Source organism: Cryptomeria japonica, chromosome 8, assembly GCF_030272615.1.
Source record: "Cryptomeria japonica chromosome 8, Sugi_1.0, whole genome shotgun sequence".
Classification (NCBI taxonomy): Eukaryota; Viridiplantae; Streptophyta; class Pinopsida; order Cupressales; family Cupressaceae; genus Cryptomeria; species Cryptomeria japonica.
Window position 1 is genome coordinate 642,002,239 of NC_081412.1, and position 22,988 is coordinate 642,025,226.

A 22,988-nucleotide genomic window follows, 5' to 3' on the forward strand; every position below is an offset into this window, starting at 1 on the left:
GTGGGATTTGTGACCCACAATATTCACTTATTGGCCAATAAGAGAATATTACTACTACAAGAGGGGCCTGCACATGCAGAAAGGCCGAGTGCTTAGAGCTCACCGCTCAATTACAAAATGGGAAGTCTCACTGACTTACAAAATGGATTATATAAATCCAATGTCTTGTACTACTTAAAAATAGCATCTACTATGCCAAATCTAGTACCGGTTTATATCTCTGCTTCATACATAAACCCTTAACCTATAATTCACATAATAGGTTTGCCTTATTTCGCTTATCTTCTTCCTTTCTTCCATCATAAAATGTTCTACAATGATCTCTTGTATATATGAGTCATTTTACAACTTTCCAAGTCGGATTACAATGATTTACAAAATATATTATAAACAAAATTCTTGTCGGCTTCTGTGCCAGTATACTTCCTTTCACTGCCAGTGGTCTATGTGCCGATGTAGAGTCTGACCTTGCTGGTGCCAGTAAATTGTCTTGCTGGTGTCAAAGGATTGTAAGGTTGCCATCAATGACAAAACATTCAATCACCTACAATATCTCATTGGAGTGTGCATTTGCCAACAAGTAACTCATCGCAGAGTAATACTGGTTCATACATTTACCTATTACCAGTTCACATATTTTACCGATTACCAGTTTGTCAAAATGAAGACTGGGAAAAAATGATAACACCCACTTTGTTTCTTCATACTACTTTGGGATCCTCAAACCGCTTGAGGTCTTCATACCACTTGGGTCTTCATACCGCTTGAGATTGGTAAACACTTTCTGCAAAACATCGATAGTCTAAAGACTACAATACATAATACCAGTTGGATCAAATACCAATTGAGCATAACTCATACATACAAAAATTGATCTCAAAGCAAGTGTGTGTCCATCAATGACAATCACAACATCATCATAAAAAATGCCAACAATCTCCCCCTTTGGCATTGATGGCAACACTTAGGAAAATTTTTGACATCTAAGTGTTTTACAACAAAAATATGCCATAATCCAAATTAGTGCCCCTAAGCATACTATCCCTTTTGTAGAAAATACAATGTATACTAGTCCCTTAAAGAGATAACATGAAAGCATACATGACATTTACCAAAATTTTAAATACAGAATACTACTCCCCCTTTGCCAACAATGACAAAATATTGCAGAATAACCCCTATTTCTCATTATCATTAATATAATAAATGTTTATGACAATAATGAGTGGAACATATCAAAAATTGATTTAAAATCCTGCATAAATGTCTTCATGGATAAGGACCATGACTCAAGCAACGAGGTAGCAACCTCACTTTGCATTTGCATCTAGGATACCTCTTCCTCCATGGTGTCTAAGGTACTCATCTCTTGAGTGATTGTTAAGGCATCCGAATTGAGATAGCACTTTTGAAGTATTTGCAGTCGTGGTAGGAAAACCAGTTGAAGTTCTTGCAAATCTCAAGTCCGGTTGGTGATCTCCAACTCTATTATGGCAGACTAGAGTTGAAACCAGTGAATGGTTTGCCCAAATGTGGTGAAGGAATCATAGGGCATCTTGAAGGTTCTTATATGTGCCTGCAAATCAGATTGCAGTTTGTCTTTCTGAGCAAGCACATCATCACATAATAGGTGGGGTTGGCTTATCTTACTAAACAGTAATTTCCCCTCATCCATAGCATCTCTTATGTCTTTCTGCACTTTCTGAAGTTCAAACCAAAGCTCATTTAATTTCTTCACTAATGCAGTGTTCAGTGCCTTTTGATGCTTCTTTTGTGCATTGGCTTCAACAACATCTTCTAGGCATTGCATCTGGTCCTCTACAACTGTGCATAAAATTTTCATTTGGGCCAGAGAGGAATAGGTGCTGGGGAGTTTGGTATTGGGTATCAAACTGGTAAGAGTTTCCACCGTAGTTTGAATAACATCTTGCTCCATCTTCCTCCTTAGCGCTTCCAGTCGCTCTTGGGCAAGCTTAATGCTTTGTAGCAGCTCCGTTTCATTTGCAGATTGGAGGTCAATGGGACTGGTAATGTCAGCCGGTTTGGCTTGACTACCAGTTGCCTTTGAGGTCTCCACTTGTGTGCTCTTTTCTGCTTCCTCCTTCTCTTTGGCTCTTTTCTTTTCCTCTTCAGCCTTCTTTTGCTCCTCTGCTTCTTTCTTTCTCTTTTCTTTTTCCTTCTTTCTATCTTCTTCTTTTTGCTTCTCTTCTTCTTTCTTCTTTCTGCTTCTCTTCTTCTTTCTTCTTCTCCTCTTCCTATTTCCTCTTCTCCTCTTCCTTTTTCTTCTCCTCCTCTTCCTCTTTCTTCTTCTCCTCTTCCTCTTTCTTCTTCTCTTCTTCCTTTTTCTTCTTCTCCTCTTCCTTTTGCTTCTTCTCCCCTTCCTTCTGCTTCTTCTCCACTTCCTCTTTATTCTTTTTCTCTTTCTCCGCTTCCACTTTATCAACCTTTTCTTTATCCTATTTTTCTTTGTCCACTCTCTCTTTGTCAGCCTTGTCCTCTACTGCATCCGGAGTGACATTTTCACCATCCAAAGTATCAACGTCAATAGGGTCCATTTGTTCAGTGACCGATTCTCCTTCACTTCCATACACCTCATTCGGTTTTCCAGTTTCCAGTTCTTTCTCAGCCTTCTTGTTGGCTTCAAACACTTGGTGCAACCTCAGACCAACTTTGGCATGCGAGTGGGTATCTTTTACCACTTCAAGGACTTTCCCTTCCAATAATAGGAGTCTTCTTCTTCTCATGAAGAAGAGGCCTTTGTACTTTCCATAACTTCATAAAGTTATGAATTTGACACATCAGGAAAATATTGTGCAAAAATTTCTTCTCTTATTTCCTGTTCCTTTTCTATGGCAATGCACCATTTGTTATCTAAAGAATTATATAAAGAATCCGGTGTCACAGATCTAATTTCTGATGGCGACCGGTCATTAATACATAAATACTGGATAACTTCTTGATCAACTTCCTCCTTTTCATTGTCATTAAAATCATCAAAATGATCTATTAAATCACTTAGCACTTTTCTCCTAATATTCTTGATAGTTCTTTGACAATGTGTCAAAGGTTTTTAAGAGGAAATGTCTATATTTACCGGTGCTAATGATGCTGGTTCATTACTGGTTGTCTTTGTCTTCTTCCTCATTTGCCTAGTCTTTTTAGGTTGTACCTCAGGTTCTGTATCCTCAGAATCTGGTGAGGTTTTCTTAGTTTTTTGCTTCCTTTCAAAGACCTTGGTAGGTGCAACTTCTGATTTCTTCTTTGCTGGTGACCGCTTGGTCACTTTAGGACTTGCTGAAGTAATCGGTGCCGATACCGATGGCACTGCCTTTCCCTTCTTTACTGAAGGTTCTTCAACTTGTGTTACCCTCTCCAAATAGGTGTCAGTTCTCTTCTTCTTAGGATCAAGAGATGAGGCAAGTAGGGTAGAGGCATAACCATCTAGCATGTCAGACATTACCTCATATCCCATGGGCTCCATTATGCACTCATCTACTCTGATGATAAAGTAGATGTCCTCTTCATACTTCTTGACAATATCACTAGATAATCTCACCCTCTGGCTCATCTTGCATCTGAACTCATCAAAGTATTTGTTTAGGACTTTAGGATAACCGGTTCCTACCACTTGAAGACTCTCTCTGATTTGCTTGGTAACTGGTTGGTCAGTAGACCATTGTATATCACCGACTCTAGGAAAATAGCCTTGAAAGTAGAAAAACAATCCTACCAACAATTGTCCAAATTTAAATCTTAAGGCATTGTCCTGTTTAATAGACTTCAGGTTCACTAGAAGTTGCCTTTGTATACAAGTGCATAATTCAAATTAGGCATCTTCCATGATCATCCTATAGGCGACATTTACCGCTGCAGCAGAGACAGAGTTAATTTTGCTAGCATAGAATGTCTGGTAACCTATCACCATACAAGCATACTTGACCAGATCATCCTTGATGGTATTGACAGTCATTCCCCATTGGTCTCTCATAGAACTGGTGAGCTTGGTCATTTCCATCTTAATGACTTTCCTTAGGGCTAACACATCTCCAACATTAAAGAAACTGGTGACGACATGAATCGCTTCTAGTGTGATGTCATGTGTGCGCTCAAGATACATTTTGTCACCGTGTACTCTGCTTAGAATGATGCAGATGTGATCTTCTGTTAATTTTTCAAGGAAATAGACCACATTGTGAAGTTTCTTTCTTTCCAGGATGCTGTGTTCTGGTTTAATCTTCTTGTCCTTCCCACAAAATAAACTTAACTAAGAATGGATCACTAGAGATCCTAGGTCTTCTATTTTGCAATCAATAAAATCTGAAATTGTTGGCATTTTTGATGATTGATGCTGTGATTGTCATTGATGGACACACACTTGATTTGAGATAACTTTTTGTATGTATGAGTTAAAGCTCAACCAGTATTCGTTCCAATCAGTATGATGTATTATAGTCTTTAGACTATCGGTGTTTTGCAGAAAGTGTTTACCGATCTGAAGCGGTATGAAGACCCCAAGCAGTTAGAGGATCTCAAGCGGTACGAAGGAATGAAGCAGCACAACTCATATTTCCCAATCTTCATTTTTTCAAACCGGCAACCGGTATTTTGTATGAACCGGTAATACTCTGTGATGAGTTACCATCCACCGATTGTTTTGCGATGCCGACACTCTGGCGGTGCTTTTTGTGTTGTGTTACCAAATATGTCTAGATGCATTGAACCTAGGAAATTGTATTGTAATCCTATTGGACCAACATGAAATTAGATTCCTTTATAAGGACATCCTATCTAGGGTTTTAGGTTGTTGCTAGTGTTTAAGGTGGTTGATGAGTTTTTGTAAGTGTGATTATAGAAGAGAAGTTCAGAGTTGTGAGAAAAAGGAGAGTGTGAATGTGTTGAAGATTGAAGTAATGCTGGAATGCATTAGGAACGAGCTATCAAGGATCTAACCAAGCAATCTGTGCTATTTGCTAGATCACTCACTTGTTGATTACTCACATCTTCGACAAGTCTGAAGCCCTTAACCGGGTAGGCCCAAAAAGCCTTTTGTAAATCCTCTAACAAAGTGGTTCACATCTGTGAATCTAAAATCCTCTAGCAAGGTAGTCTTTAATCGGACTTATCTCCTAACAGAGATTGAGATTCCTAACAGGATCTGTTCAGGTAAAGAACATTGTATGACCTTAAGCGGTCTGGTTCCTATTCTGCAGATAGTTACTTATGAGTTTCATCTCACCGTGGTTTTTCCCATTTGGGTTTCCACGTCGAAATCTCTTGTGTTATGGTGATTGTTCTTCTGTGGGTGAATGCATTATTTGCTATTTAGTTTGCATGTGTGCTAACCGATTTGTTTGCTAAATTGTTTTACTGGTTTACTGCTAGTCTAGTAAAGTGTTTATGTATAGAGATTTTTGGCATACTAATTCACCCCCACCTCTTAGTATTCATCAGAAATACCTTCCTTAACTATAACACTAGCAGGTATCTGGGATAGGGCATTGTATTTTGCCTTCAGTTGGATAAAATCTACTGAATCATCAGGTGCACTAGAAATGGAGTGCGATGCAGAAGCCATGATAAACGGATAAATAAGAATTTCGATAGATACCTTTAGAAATTTGCAATTTAGGGTTTGCAACTTCAGCTTCGCCACACACTACTTCGGTTGCTAGATTACCACTTTGTGTTCTTCACCTGATTGATTGATATTATCTCTGGATTCTACTTCAAAGTTTTGAAATCTCTCTAACTCGCAAGAAAAATCACCTTTTGTCGCTCTGCACTTGAAAATTTCTTCGCTCGTAAATTGATAAGTGAAAATGACTTGAAAATCCTATTTAAATGAATTCTTCACCTACCATAATAAATGCTTCACTATTAGGGTGTAAACCCTAATTTGCCTTTTATCATTTCCAGTCTTCTGCCAATTGACAGGTATCACATTCCGGTTAATGTCTTTTATCGGTGTAAATCGGGGGTTCGAAACATTTCACCGATTTGCACCCCCTAAGCTTTTCTGAACATAAACATGCAAGGAGAACTAAACATAGCCATCTTTGAGAATGCAAACTTGATGGAAACAAATTCTACTATCTCCAAAGAACTCTCTAAGTCAAAGGAAATACTTGCTAAGTTCAACAAGAGTACTGTTAAGCTAGAGAAAAAGCTTGAATCGACCAAACCTGTCAAGAATACTGATGGACTTGGTTACTCTAGTCATGAGGAAGGTGAGACCTCTGGTGCAAATGCCAAAGCATCAAAGAAGCAACCGACATTCAAAGGTAAAGGTAAGCAAAAGTTCAAACCTGTTTGCTTTAACTGTCTTAAAGAAGGACATACTGCTAATGTGTGTAGGAGCAAAGCCTACAATAATTTTCCTTACTTTATAAATAATGTACCTAGATCCAATAGATTCAATGGTAATTGTTATGCATGCAACAAGTTTGGGCATAGAGCATTTGAATGTAGGTCTATCATGCACAATACCGGAAGGTATCCTCAAAGGAATCAAGGAGTTTTTCCTAAACCCTCTAGGAACCAGAACCCAAACCGGTTTAATACCTATAGTCATCAGTTAGGCAACGGTGGCTATCAAGCATCAACCAGATGGAGAGCAATCTATGTGATTTGTCATGGTCATGGTCACACTACTGCAACATGTAGAAGGAAGAATGGAAACATGAATAATGGACCTTAGAGAGCACCTAGAATGGTTTGCTATCACTGCAACAAACCGGGTCATACAACAAGATTCTGCAGAGAAAGAAAGAGTATATCAGATGACATACTAGTCACTCCAGAAGGAAAGATTGATATTGAAACTGTGCAGGCGGATATGAACAAAATCTGGAAAAAGAAATCAGGAGTGTTGCAAGAAGAACTGGTTTCTGCACCTAGTGTGGAAATTTCGGAACTGACAAACTAAGCATCAAAAAATATTAGGGGGAGCAAACGGTGAAATACTTTGAACCCCCGGTTTACACCGGTAAAAGACCTTAACTGGTATGAGATACCTGTCAGTCGGCAGAAGACTGGAAATGATAAAAGGCAAATTAGGGTTTGCGCCCTAATAGTGGAGCATTTATTATGGTAGGTGGAGAACCTATTTAAAAGGAATTTTCAAATCAATTCTCACATATCATTTTTTGAGCAGAGAAGTTTTTCAAGTGCAGAGCGAAGAAAAGTGATTTACACTGTGATTCAAAGAATTTATCAAATTCCTGAAGAAGAATTTGAAGCAAACATCTGTTGGAGGAGTGTAGAATGCAAAGTGGTATCTCTGCAACTGAAGGAGTGTGTGAAGAAGTTCAAACTACGAAGCCCTAAATTTTGATCTACGAAGGTATTTTTCATAACTCTCCATTTATCATGGTTTCTGCATGACATGATAGCTCTAGTGCACCCGTTGATTCTATGGACTTCATTCAACGAAAGTCAAAATACAATGCCCTATCTCAAGTACCTACTGGTGTTATAGTGGAAGAAGGCATTTCTAATTACATAGACTGCAAAATTGAAGACGTAGGGTCTCTTGTGATCCATTCCTAGCTGAGCTTGTTCTGTGGAAAGGATAAAAACATTAAACCGGAATTCAACATTCTGAAAAAGAAGAAACTTCACAATGCAGTTTATTTTCTTGAAGAATTTTTGGATGATCACATTCGCATTATTCTAAGTAGGGTACACAGTGATAAGATGTACCTAGAGCGGACACATGATATCACACCAGAAGTGATTCATGTCATCACCGATTTCTGTAACACAGGGAATGTGCAAGCCCTAAGGAAGGTCAACAAGAAAGAAATGTCCAAGCTCACTGGTTTAATGAGCGACTCACATGGAATGACCATCAACTCAATCAAGGATGATCTCATCAAGTATGCCTGCATGGTGATAGGTTACCAGACATTCTCTGCTAGCAGAATTAATTATGTCTTTGCTGCAGCGGTAAATGCCGCTTACAGGATGATCAAGGAAGATGCATCGTTTGATATGTGCACTTGTATGCAAAGACAACTTCTATTGAATCTTAATTCGATCAAACAGGACAATGCACTAATATTTAAGTTTGAACAACTACTGGTTGGGTTGTTCTTTTACTTTCAAGGCTACTTTCCTGGATTAGGTGACATTCAGTGGTCTGCCGACCAACCGGATACAAAACAAATCAAGGAAAGCCTACAAGTGGTTGGAATCAGCTATCTGGAAGCACTGAACAAATACTTTGATGAGTTCAGATGCAAAATGAACCAAAGGTAAGAATATCTGGTGATATAGTCAAAACGTTTGAGGAAGACATCTGCTTCACCATCAAAGTGGATGAATGCATAATGGAGGCCGTTGAGCCCAGATAGGAAGAAGTGGAGCCTATGGGCTATGAGGTAATGTATGATATGCTGGATGGGTATGCTTCTACCCTAATCACCTCACCCCTTGATCCTAAGGCAAAGAGAACTGGCACCTATTTGGAAAGGGTTACACTAGTTGTAGAACCCTTAGAAAAGAAAGGTAAGGCAGTGCCTTCAGCATCGACATCGGTTACTACAGCTAGTCCTAAAGTGACCAAGCGGTCACCAGCTAAGAAGAAATCGAAAGCTGCACCTACCAAAGTCTTTGAGAGGAAGCGGAAGATGAAAAGCAATACACCAGACTTAGAAGAAACTGTGTCAGAAGAACCGCCTAAGAAGATCAGGCAAATAAGGAAAAAGACAAAGAATGAACTGGAAACATCTGCACTAGTAAATATTGATATTTCTTCTTGCAAACCTTTGACACATTGTCAAAGAACTATAAAGAATATTAGGAGAAAATTGCTGAATGATTTAATTGATTATTTTGATGACTTCAATGATGATGAAAAGGAAGAAGTTGAACAGGAAATCATTAAGTATTTGTGTGTTAATGATCGGTCACCTTCAGAAATTAGATCTGAGACACCAGATTCTTTATTCAATTCTTTAGATAATAAATGGCACATTGACATAGAAAAGGAACATGAAATGAGGGAGGAAATATTTGCTCAATATTTTCTTGATGTATCAAATTCAGAACTTTTCAAAGTTATGAATAAATACAAAGGCCTCTTCTTCATGAGAAGAAGAAGACTCCTGTTACTGGAAGGAAAGGTTCATGAAGTGATAAAAGATACACATACTCATGCTCAAGAAGCTCTAAAGATGCATCAAGTGGCTGAAGCCAATAAGAAAGTTGACCAAGAACTGGAAACTGACCAACGAGATGAGGTGTATAACACTAAAGGAGAACCAGTCATTGAAAAAATGGAACCCATTGACGTTGACGCCTTAGATGGTGAAAAAATTACTTAGGGTACACCATCAGAAGGAATAGGACAGGAGAAGCAGGAAGAAGAAGAAAAGAAGCAACAGGAAGCAGAAAAGAAGAAATAGGCAGATGAAGAGGATAAGAGAAAAGAAGAGGAAAAGAGGAAAGAGGAAGAGGATAAGAGACAAAAGGAGGAAAAGAGGAAAGAGGAAGAGGATAAGAGAAAAGAAGAAGAGAAGAAGAAGAAGGAAGAGGAAAAGAAAGAAGAGGAGAAGAAGAGAAGAGAAGAGGAAAAGAAGAAACAAGAGGAAGAGAAGAAACAGGAAGAGGAGAAGAGAAAGAAGGAAGAGGAAAATAAAGAAGAGGAGAAGTGGAAAGAGGAAGAGAAGAAACAGGAAGAAGAGAAGAGGAAGAAGGAAGAGGAGAAAAAGAAGGATGAAGAAGAGACGAAGTGAAAAGATGAAGAGAAGAGACAAGAAGAAGAGAAAAGAAAGAAAGAAGAGGAGCAGAGGAAGGCTCAAGAAGATAAGCAAAAAGCCAAGGACAAGGAAGTAGTGGTAAAGAGAAAATAGGTGGAGACCCCAATGGCAAGCGGTAGTTAGGCTAAACTAGCTGACATTACTAGTCCCATTGACCTCCAGTCCGCAAATGAGTCAGAGTTGCTGCAGAGCATTAAGGTTGCTCAAGAACGCCTAGAAGTGATAAGGAGGAAAAAGGAGCAAGATGTGATCCAAGTTGCGGTGGACAATCTTACCGGTTTGATACATGGTACAAACCTTCCTAGTACCAATTCTTCACTTGCATAATTGAAGCTCCTATGCACAGCTGTAGAAGACCAGGTGCAAAGCCTGGAAGAGGTTGCAGAAGCAAATGCCAAGAAGGAACATCAAAAGGCTCTGGGCACTACCTTGGTGAGAAAGTTAACAGAGCTCTGGTCAGATCTTCAGAAGGCACAGAAGGACATTAGAGATGCAATGGATGAGGGCAATCTACTACTCAGCAAGATTTGCCAACCTCATTTATTTTGTGATGATGTGCTCACTCAGAAGGACAAACTGCAAACTGATATGCAATCATTTATTAGCACCTTCAAGATACCATATGACTCCTTCTCCTCATATGGCCAAACTGCTCACCGGTTTCAACTTCAGTCTGCAAGACTAGAGGCAAAGATAAGCAACTGGACACGAAATTTGTAGGAACTTCAACTGGTCCTACTGCCAAGACTACAAATTCTCCAAAAATGCTATCTAAATCTTAATGCCCTAATGGTCACTCAAGAGATGAGCATGATAGATGACATGGAAGAACACTTCTCCCAGATGCAGATAGAGAAAGAGGTGGCTACCTCCCTACTTGAGTCATGGTCCTTATCCATAAAGCAATTTTTGCAGGACTTTAAATCAGTTTTTGACAAGTTTTACTCTTTACTGTCATAAACACTTATTATTTTAATACTAATGAAAGAGGGGTTAGTCTGCAATATTTTTGTCATTGTTGGCAAAGGGGGAGAATTATATAAATTTTGATGTTTTGATGTATACTTTCATGTTAATTCTATTAAGGAGTAGTATTCATTGTATTTTCTACAAAAGGGATAGTGTATATGCTTAGGGGGAGTAATTTTGATTATGGCATATTTTTGTTGTAAAACGCTTAGATGTCAAAATTTTCCTAAGTGTTGCCATCAATACCAAAGGGGGAGATTGTTGGCATTTTTGATGATTGATGCTGTGATTGTCATTGATGGACACACTTGATTTGAGATCATTTTTTGTGTGTATGAGTTAAAGCTCAACCGTTATTCATTCCAACCGGTATGATGTATTATAGTCTTTAGACTATCGATGTTTTGCAGAAAGTGTTTACCGATCTGAAGTGGTATGAAGACCCCAAGCGGTTATAGGATCTCAAGCGATATGAAGGAACGAAGTGGCACAACTCATATTTCCCACTCTTCATTTTGTCAAACCGAAACCCAATATTTTGCTTAAACTGGTATTTTGTATGAACCGGTAATACTTTGTGATGAGTTACCAACCAACATTTTGTGATGAGTTACCATCCACCGATTGTTTTGCGGTGCTGACACTCCGGCAATGCTTTTTGTGTCGTGTTACCAAATATGTCTAGATGCATTGAACCTAGGAAATTGTATTGTAATTCTATTGGACCGACATGAAATCAAATTCCTTTATAAGGACATCATGTCTAGGGTTTTAGGTTGTTGCTAGGGTTTAAGGTGGTTGATGAGTTTTTGTAAGTGTGATTATAAAAGAGAAGTTCAGGTCTGTGAGAAAAAGGAGAGTGTGAATGTGTTGAATATTGAAGTAATGCTGGAATGCATTAGGAACGAGTTATCAAGGATCTAACCAAGCAATTTGTGCTATTTGCTAGATCACTCACTTGTTGATTACTCACATCTTTGACAAGTCTGAAGCCCTTAACCAGGTGGGCCCAAAAAGCCTTTTGTAAATCCTCTAACAAGGTGGTTCACATATGTGAATCTAAAATCCTCTAGCAAGGTAGTCTTTAATCAGACTTATCTCCTAACAGAGATTGAGATTCCTAACAGGATCTATTCTGGTAAAGAACATTGTATGACCTTAACCGGTCTGACCTTAACCAGTCTGGTTCCTATTCTACAGATAGTTACTTGTGAGCTTCATCTCACCGTGGTTTTTCCCATTTGGGTTTCCACGTCAAAATCTCTTGTGTTATGGTGATTGTGCTTCTATGGGTGAATGCATTATTTGCTATTTGGTGTGCATGTGTCCTAACTAGTTTGTTTGCTAAACTATTTTACCGGTTTACTGCTAGTCTAGTAAAGTGTTTAAGTACAATGATTTTTGGCATACTAATTCACCCCCCTCTTAGTATTCATCAGAAATACCTTCCTCAAATATAACACTAGTGGGTATCTGGGATAGGGCATTGTATTTTGCCTTCTGTTGGATAAAATCTATTGAATCATCAGGTGCACTAGAACTGGAGTGTGATGCAAAAGCCATGATAAATGGATAAACAAGAATTTTGATAAATACCTTCAGAAATCCACAATTTAGGGTTTGCAACTTCAGCTTCGCCACACACTACTTCGACTGCTGGATTACCGCTTTGTGCTCTTCACCTGACTGATTGATATTATCTCCGAATTCTACTTCAAAGTTTTGAAATCTCTCTGAATCGCAAGACAAATTGCCTTTTGTCGCTCTGCACTTGAAAATTTCTTTACTCGCAAATTGATAAGTGAAAATGACTTGAAAATCCCACTTAAACGAATTCTTCACCTACCATAATAAATGCTCCACTATTAGGGCATAAACCCTAATTTGCCTTTTACCATTTCTGGTCTTCTGCCAACTGACAATTATCACGTACTGGTTAAGGTCTTTTATCGGTGTAAACTAGGGGTTCGAAACATTTAACCGATTTGCTCCCCCTAGGCTTTTCTGAAGCTTAGTTTGCCGGTTCAACGACTTCCACACTAGGAGCAGAAACTGGTTCTTCTTGTGACACTTCTTCAGGTTTCTTCTTCCATGTTGTCTTCATATCTGCTTGAATAGTTTCAATATCAATCTTTCCTTTCAGAGTGAGCGGTATATCATCTGATATGTTCTTTCTCATTCTACAGGTTCTGGCAGGGTGTCCCGGTTTGTTGCAATGATAGCAAACCATTCCAGGTGTTCTCCATGGTCCATTGTTCATTCTACCATTCTTCCTCTTGCATGTTGCAGTAGTGTGACCGCTACCATGACAAATCAAATAGGTTGCTCTCCAATTGGTTGCCACTTGATAGCCACCTCCGCCTGAATGATGGTCATAGGCATTATATCGGTTTGGATTCCAGTTCACAGAGGATTCAGGAAAAAATCCTTGACTCCTTTGAGGATATCTTCCAATGTTGTGTATAATAGACCTGCATTCAAATGCTCTATGCCCAAACTTGTTGCATGCATAACAGTTACCATGAATCTATTGGATCTAGGCTTATTGTTTAGAAAGTAGGGAAAATTATTGTAAGCCTTACTTATACATACATTGGCAGTGTATCCTTCCTTGAGACAATTAAAGCAAACAGGTTTGAACTTTTTCTTACCTTTATCCTTTGGTGCCGGTTGCTTCTTTGATGCTCCATCTTTTGTTCCAGAGGTCTCACCTTTCTCATAACCAGAAAAACCAAGTCCAGTGGTATTCTTCACCGGTTTTACTGATTCAAGCTTTTGTTCTAGCTTAACAGTGCTCTTATTGAATTTGTCAAGTATTTCCTTTGACTCAGTGAGTTCTTTGGAAATAGCAACATTGAATTCCTTCAAGGTTGCATTCTCAGAAATAGCCATGTTTAGTTCACCTTGCATTTCCTCTTTTTCCACTTTACTCTCTTGGAGATGAGTGGTAAGTGCACTTATTTCTTGCTTCAACTTGAAGATCTTATGATCTTTGTCTTTTACCAGATCTTTAGCTTTCCTCCGGTTCTCAAGCTCTTGACACATTCTGATAGTCAGTGCTTCTAGTTCCCTTCTTTGGTTAGCATTAGATTCATTCAGTTTTTCAACTTCTTCAACTAGGGCTTCCATGTCTGCTTCATCGGAAGAACTATTTTTAGTAAGCTCCATTAGTTTCTCAGCATGCTCTCTTCTCTTTTCTAGAGAGGCTTTATATTTGACTTTGAGTTCATCAAAGGCTTTCTTAGTCTAAGTGAGATGATGAGTAAGTTCCCTCATAGTGTATTCCCCCATATCTCCTTCCAAGTGGTTAAACTTATAGAAAGGTTGGCTCTGATACCGATTGATGAATACTAAGAGGGGGGGTGAATTAGTATACCAATAAATACTGAACTCAAACACTTAAATAGTTTAGCAGTAAACCACTATAACAATTTTACTAACAAACCAGTTAACACAAATGCAAACCAAACAAGAAATAAGGCATTCACACACATAAGCACAATCACCATAACACAAGATATTTTGATGTGGAAACCCAAATGGGAAAAACCAAGGTGAGATAAAACTCACAAGTAACTATCTATAGAATAGTAACCAAACCGGTTAAGGTCATACAATGTTCTTTACCAGAACAGATCCTATTAGGAATCTCAATCTCTATTAGGAGATAAGTCCGATTAAAGACTACCTTGTGAGAGGATTTCGGATTCATAGTTGTGAACCACCTTGTTAGAGGATTTACAAATTCTTTGCCAGGCCTACCCAGTTAAGGGTTTCAAACTTGTCAAAGATGTGAGTAATCAACAAGTGAGTGATCTAAGTACTAGCACAGTATGCTTGGTTAGATCCTTGATAGCTCATTGTTAATGCAATTCAGCATTACTTTAGTCTTCAAAATCTGCACACTCTATTTCTTCACATAGACCTAATCTTCTTCTATGATCGCACATGCAAAAACCTCATCAACCACCTAAAACGCTTACTTCCTCTAAAACCCTAGACATGATGTCCTTATAAAGGAATCTGATTTCATGTCGGTCCAATAAGAATATATTGCAAGTTCCTAGGTTTAGTGCATCTAGACACATTTTGTAACATGACACAGAATCACCGCCAAAGTGTCGGTGGATGATAACTCATCACAAAATAATATTGGTTGGTAACTCATCGCAGAGTAATACCGGTTCATATATTTACCTATTACCGGTTCACATATTTTACCGATTACCAGTTTGTCAAAATGAAGACTAGGAAAAAATGATAGCACCCACTTTGTTTCTTTGTACCGCTTTGGGATCCTCAAACCGCTTGAGGTCTTCATACCGCTTGGGTCTTCATACTGCTTGGGTCTTCATAACGCTTGAGATCGGTAAACACTTTCTGCAAAACACCGATAGTCTAAAGACTATAATACATAATACCGGTTGAGCATAATTCATACATACAAAAATTTATCTCAAAGCAAGTGTGTGTCCATAAATGACAATCACAACATCATCATCAAAAATGCCAACATCTAAGGCTTTTGACAATATTTGACACTTTTGACCAACCAAAAGGCCAAAAACCTTCTCAAACACACTATTTACACAAAAATGCAAACCTAGGTAAAATGAACTCCACCTAGGCCTACATTGACAAGATACTCACTCTTGGATGCTCCTGGAGTCCTTATTTACTACAGACTTGGCTAGGGTTAGTACAAGCCAAAATTTGTAAAGACAAGAAAACTAGGACCTAGGTGCTTCTGCACCACTGGGTAAGCTCTAACAAGCTTCATTGTACAAATCCTTTAACAAGTTGATCTATTAGTTTGGATTCTAAAATTCTCTACCGAGGTTACTCCTAACAAGGTACTATGTTTAACAAGGTATAGCTCCTAACAGATCTTTGGGATCTTTAACAGGATTCACTCCTAGCAGAGAACTTTTGTAGACCTTAACCGACCAGTTATCTATTACTATAGATAGTTAACTTGTGAGTCCCATCTCACCGTGGTTTTTCCCATTTGGATTTTCTATGTATAAACACTTGTGTTATGGTGGATGTTTTACTTATTATGGATGCTTTAATATCATTTTGGATTGCATGCATAGTATTGAGTAAACTTGTTAAGTATATCTACCAGTCCATGTTTAAAGTAGTATTGGTTTTGGTGTCACTGACTCACCCCCCCTTAGTGCTTTATAAGTCTATCAGAGACCTGTTAAATCTCATCATTATTATGTTCGAATTTGATATTTAACTTGTAGAATGCTTCAGTATAGTTCTTCACACTAGATTCCTTCTGCTTGAAGTTCTACAACTTCTGGAATAGATTCACTTGATAATCGACATGCATGAACTTTGAGTTCAACTTGTTAACCATCTGCTCCCAAGATTTAATCTTCTCTTTACCTCTCCTCTATCTATCTACTTGAAACTGTTCCCACCAAAGAGACACATGCCTTTTCAACTTGATGCAAGCATATTTCTCTTTCTTCTCTTCAACTGTGCTCTCAAATTCAAAATAATTTTCCATCTCTATGATCCAATAAAGAAATTCATCTTAATATAACTTGTCATCATAATCTGGTGGGTTAAAATGTGGTCTGGTATTTACTCTTATTTACATGTGAGCTTGTAGGTCTGGTACACAAGCTTGATTACAAACATGCTCAAAATACAATATCCTGGATCAAGCAAGAATGCGAGCCAACTCCAGATTTCCTAATCTTCTGATTAATCTTTTATATTCTCTCTTTCTCTCTAAATGCTTAGTTATATTAATTTATATAATACTCATAGCTCTGGGGTGATCCACGTCAGCCCAAGATTGAAAACAATTGCCAATGAAGAAGGTATAACATGTAGAATAACTAGGTTGGCTTCAGCCAAAGAATTCCTTTAAAAAATACAGAGAATGAGGTGTGGTGTCATGCCCAAACTTTTGGGCAAAACCGGAACAACAATTTTTTTTTTTGAACAACCTAATAAAACTAATTAAGCTATAATAAAAATTGCAATAATAAGTCTTGTCTTAACTATGTTTAAATTCTGGAAATTTAAAAGAAATTGCTACTAAAGTTAATCTAATTAACTAAATCAAGCATGTGAGATTTAATTAAATGCGGAATATAACTCTCCGAAAGAATCATTATTATTTCATTAATTTTAATAAATTAATTTAAACGACAATCTCTAACTAAATTGACAAGAGATAATATTAATCTCAAATAATCTTTAAATTGCTCTAGGAGTTAATTAAATTAATTCTGACATTTAGATTATTAAAATTTAATAATAAAATGAGCAATAAATATAATGTCTCAAATTTGACTAAGGGAGCTAAGTTAATTCTTAATAAAATTTGCCCTATAAACCTTAATTAATGATGGCCAAATAAATAGACCCCTAAGGTCTAATTATTAATTAAGCGTTTATTAATATTTATTAATAAAATCAAATCAAATAGGTTTCAACTTAACCCTATATATATAAATATGGTGTCAATAAAATAAATTAACTATACCAAATAAATATGGGGTTAGGGTTCCCCCCCCCATATTTTAATTAATTTATTACTACAACTTACACATAAACCCTAAATTTATTTTATAAAAACTATCCCTTTTCTATTTTTTTTTTAAATCTCATTACTCATGTTTTTGCCCTAATATTTTATTCTTACCAAATGCTTACCCTAACCTGAATATGGGCTAGGGTTGCATTCCTTATCTTCTTTCTTTTATTTTTATATGCTAAACGTAACCCGAATATGGGTTAGGGTTGCATATTTTATTATTTCGAGAGCCTTGCTCCTTTTTTTTTGCATGATGAATGTGTTTGTGTAGAGTTTTTGCAGGAGGTGGCAACCATGGAGGCGGTGGCATGTTCAAAGGGGAGCCACAGGGGAGTTTGAAGTGGGCGGCGGTTGAGGTGGCGGAGCCACCTGTAGTGGTGTCATGGGCGCCACTGCGTGTCACGGCCTGCAATGGCGACCACGGTCGCCTCTGCGAATCGCGGCCTGCAGTAGCGCCATGGTGCCTTTGTGTACCTCAGCCCATAGTGGCGCCTCTGTGGGTCATGGCCCACAGAGGGCTTGCACCACCTAGGGGGCCCGCAGGAGCCTCGGCTCTGGGGATACCCTCGGGTAGGGTTAGCAGCTTTTTTTTTTTGTTAATTAATTTTTTTTTTAAATTATATATATATATATATATATATATATTTCACAAGGGACATCTAGGGTTAGATTTTTTTTTTATATATATGTACTTTTGAAACATGCAGGAATGAATAAAATATAGACAACAAAGTAATTAGATATGCATTTCCTTCTCCTTTTTTTTTTTTTTTTCTGTTACTTAGCTTGCAGATAAGAGAAATAATGTATGTACAGATGTAATTTATATTTTTCTATATTTCAGTATGTTTATTTTAAATGAATCTAATGTTTCTCTAGCCTTTCAATATACAGAGAAAATATAAAATAAAGACTGTCAAAAGGCAGAATAAAACATTAATACAATAGATATCTTTTTTATTTTATTTCTTATCTATCTGTATATCTAGATTTCCCTATTAAGACTAAGTCTGTATATATATATTTTTTAATCATATAGAAGCATATCTTCTAAACTAACAGATTTGACTAACTACACTTCTTTTCATTATAAACTTCTAATAGTTAACTATAGGAAAAGATAAATTTGCCTACCTTAACTTTCTGCATTTTTTTTTTAAATAGATAAATGACAGAAATAAATGAAACTACAACAACATTAAAGTAGTCTAGAAAACACTTCAAAACACATTATCATTTGTACAATGCAAAACTGTTATACTTCAAATGTCTATTTAACCCTATTTGCATTTGGAATAAATAAATCACTAGGACTAAATATTTATTTTTATCTTACTAACATTCCTGCTTTTCTACTTCATGATATTCCCATTATATCCATTTAACCATCTTTTGCAATATCAACTTAAAAAGATGCATTTCTTATAAGAATAATTTGAATACAACTCGTCAACTTTTACAATGGGTGAAATACCCAACTAATCTCTGATTCCTAATAAATGAGGACTTAAATAAAATAAATACATTTCTTTTTTTCAAAATAAATACAACATAAAACACCTCTCTTACATTTCTGCAACTGAAATACAATATTATATTTCCTATTCTTTTTCTGCGACTAAAATAGATTCAGCAAGACCATATCCAAGCTTTTCCTTCAATCCCTTCCCAAAGCAACCTGCAATACAAAATCTTAAGGTTGTGACCATGGAGGGCTCACCTCCTAGCCTAGGCTTACTAGAAGCCACCCCCGAGCTTGGATAACCAAGACCTAGATGGGTTACACTCAAATAATACACAAACAAGCAAGGAAAAGCTCACAACAAACACATTCCCATCTGAAGGCTGAACTTCATCACATAATGTGATGTTTACATGGGTGGAAGTGGACCAAGTACCTTGAGGAGAACTACAAGATAGTAGATCACAAGACAACTCATGGCAACCAAGAACACAACATAAGTCCATATTAACCCAACATCCTTATGACCCCCAAGGCATACATGCCATACTTTCTCCCCTTATGACCCCCAAATGCATAAACAAAACTATGCAGCAAGGTTCACATAAACAAACCCTTGAGATCACTTTCTTAAAGAGAGTCTCTCACTCTAAGGCTATCAAACACCTTCCACCCCCAAGACCATTTTTCTCTCCCAAGGGTAAGATGGCCTTGGATACTCCAAAAAAACAAGAAAATGCATACAAAAAGAAATAAGAGAAAGATCACTTAAATATTTTCACAAAGGAAATACAAGGGAAACAAACAACTACATTCAAGAAATCTTTCAAAACAGATTTTCAACATACAAAGTAAGAAAATGAACCAACCTTGAATCTACCAAGGATTTTCTAGGGATAGTTTGGAGAAGAGCAGCCCAAATCCACACTTCTTTTCTTCAACACTTAGTCAAAAATTCCTTTCTAAACCTGGTTTCAAAACTGCAAGATCTCATCTCCAAAGATGGAGAGTGGGTGATTAACTTCCTAAGTCTCAATCTCTTGCCTAAGAAGGCTTCTCTCACTCTTTCCAACCTCTTGGATAGAGTGAGAGGCTCACATTGGTTGGTCTTCCCTAGTTCTTACACACTCCCTAACCAAGGCACCTCAAGAAGAGGAATGGAATGGGGAGGAGGAATGCCACATACCAAGAAGGTTATCTAACCAAGAATGGCTCTCCTAAAGATGAAATTCGGCCATCTTGGGAAATCCACTTTTTGGGGAGGTTAAACAAGTCCTAGGGGGTGGACACATGGCAAAATTTGGCCTTCACCCATAGGTATCCCATGAGGCCCATTAAAAATGCTCCAAAACTGACTCTAGGAGTTGGTTTAACCCTTTGTAAGTCCACTTAAAGTTTACCTACGGGTCAACTCTGAGTTGACCCTCCTAATGGCTCACTATCCTAGATTTACTTGGGGCCTTCAAGGATAATTTGGAAATATACCATTGGTAAAAATAAATTTCACAAAAGGTGACATGACAATGCCAACTCAACATACAACATATGTGTCAAGTGACACTGCAAAAGGAATTCCATATCACAAATACACACATGGCAATTGTCTTATGTATGATTTAAAAAAATTAATAAATACAATTTAACACACATGCAAACATTTATGTTTACGAATAAAATATGATACATACGGGGTGTTGTCTCTCCAAATAGACAACCCCTGGTATTACGAACGTACATAGGTCTAGGCTTGATTCTCCATAATGTTTCCATGGTCACATGGATGTTTTTCCTGCGCATCTCAATTACACTTTAGTATTTCCCAATAGCCTCATATAACATTAAACACATAAATAAGAATACAAATCAATCACTCTACATACAATTGACATCATACAATTCAATTTACCATATATCGAAGCAAATCCACATAAGCAATTATCATAATCCTCATAAATTTAATCCATTCATAAGTTATGCATCATATTTCTAGCATCATAATAAAGTCTTACAAATCAAATAATGACATACACCATCTCAATGTTATCCTATTCTAAAATCATATAAAATTCTATATCCATAATGCATAGAAATGAAGCATCAATATATCAATGTTATCCAATCCTGGGATCATATAAGGTTCTATATCCATAATGCATAAAAATAAAGCATCCATAATAGTTACAACATGAAAATCACTGAAATGCTAGGATGGGTTAGGGTAGGGCCTCACACCCTCCCCCTCTAGGTATGAACTTCCTCTTGGAGTTCATAAAAAAGATGAGGGTGCTGCGATCTCATACGTGCTGCGTCCTCCCATGAAGCTGTAACCTCATTATAGCAATCCCATTGGACCCTAACCTAGTCTACCTCTCGACCTCAAAGGGCCAATGTCCAGCGAGCCAAAGGTAGCTACTCGTCCGACTCCACCTGTAAGGCATCCCAATCTAAAATATGAGACTCATCATAGATATACTTCTTCAAAACTGATACATGAAACACATCGTGGATGCGTGATAGGCTAGGTGGAAAATCTAGGCAATAAACAACTAGTCCTATCCTCTCAAGGATCTCAAATGGTCTGACAAAGTGAGGTGCGAGCTTAGAACCCTTTCCATAACAGATTGGACTCTTATGCGGTCGCACTCTTAGGAAAACTCTGTCCCCAATCATGTAGCTCCGGTCTATCCTCTTTGCATCTGCATACTTCTTCTACCTATCCTATGCCTCTCTAAGGTGCTGTCTAATCAAAATCACCTATTGCTCCATATCATGAACTATCTCAGGACCTATGGCCACTCTATCCTCAATACGGTCCCAACTCAAAGGTGTCCTACAAGGTCTATCGTACAAGGCTTGAAAAGGTGGCATCCCTAGAAAAGTGTGATGCTCATTATTATAGGCAAACTCTACTAAAGGAAGGTACTCCTCCCATCTGGTCTGATGATCCATGACATACATGTAGAGCATATCCTCTAACACCTGATTAACCCTCTCTGTCTATCCATCTGTTTCTGGATGATAGGCTGTGTTGAAATTGAGCTTGGTGCCCATTGCTGCCTGTAATACCTTCCAAAAGGAAGAAGTGAAGAGGGAATCCCTATCAGAAATAATCTTGCATGGAATGCCATGAAGCCTGACAATGTCTCACAAGAACACTTGTGCCACTGCTAGTGTTGTGAAGGTAGGCTGAACTGGTGAGAAGTGGGCCACTTTGGTCAACTTGTCAGATGTCACCAAGATAGAATCATAGCGATGAGATGACATGGGAAGATCAATGATGAAATCTATGGATATAGTATCCCACTTTTACTCTGGTATAGCATGAGACTGGAGCAACCCACCTGGATGGTAGTGCTCTACCTTGACTCTCTGACACTCAAGACATTAGGCTACTAACTCAGCAATAAGTTGCCACATACTTGGCCAATGATATAACTGTCTCAAGTCTACATGAATCTTCTTAACCCCGAGATGCACTGCATAAGGAGCTCTGTGAGCCTCCATGACAATGAAATCTTGCAATCCCTTGAGAGAAGGTACATAGATGCACCCTCTATGGCATAATAGTCCATCAGACTCTAAGGAATAATCTACATACTTCCCCTCTAGGGTCTCCTGTGATCAAATCACCTGACAAACCTCTAGATACCATCCATCCTCTGGCAACCGCTACAATATATGATCTCTCAAGTCTATGCTCATAGATGTGGAGTATACCTCATGACATCTCCTACTCAAGGCATCTGCAACTATGTTCTCTTTCCCCTTGATGTAGTGGAAATCAAAATAATACTCGCATAGAAACTCCATCCATCTCCTCTGACGGACATTAAGATTAGGCTGGGTGAAGATGTACTACAAACTCTGATGATCTGAATGAAGCTCAAAATGATGACCCAAAAGGAAGTGTCTCCACCTCACAAGTGCATGCACTACTATTGCAAGCTCAAGGTTGTTCGTAGGGTAGTTAAGCTCGTGAGTCTTAAGCTTCCTAGACTCATAAGCTATAACTCGACCCTCCTGCATAAGGATTGTTCCTAATCCATCCAAAGAAGTATCTGTGCATACGATGAAATCACCCATGGGGTCTGGCAAAATGAGGATAGTGCACTAGTGAGTGCCCTTTTCAGATCCTAAAAAGCCCTCTCACACCTTTCTATCCACTTGAATTTCTTTCCCTTTCACTGAAGGGATGTAATGGGGTGTGTAATTCTAGAAAATCCCTCAATGAAGC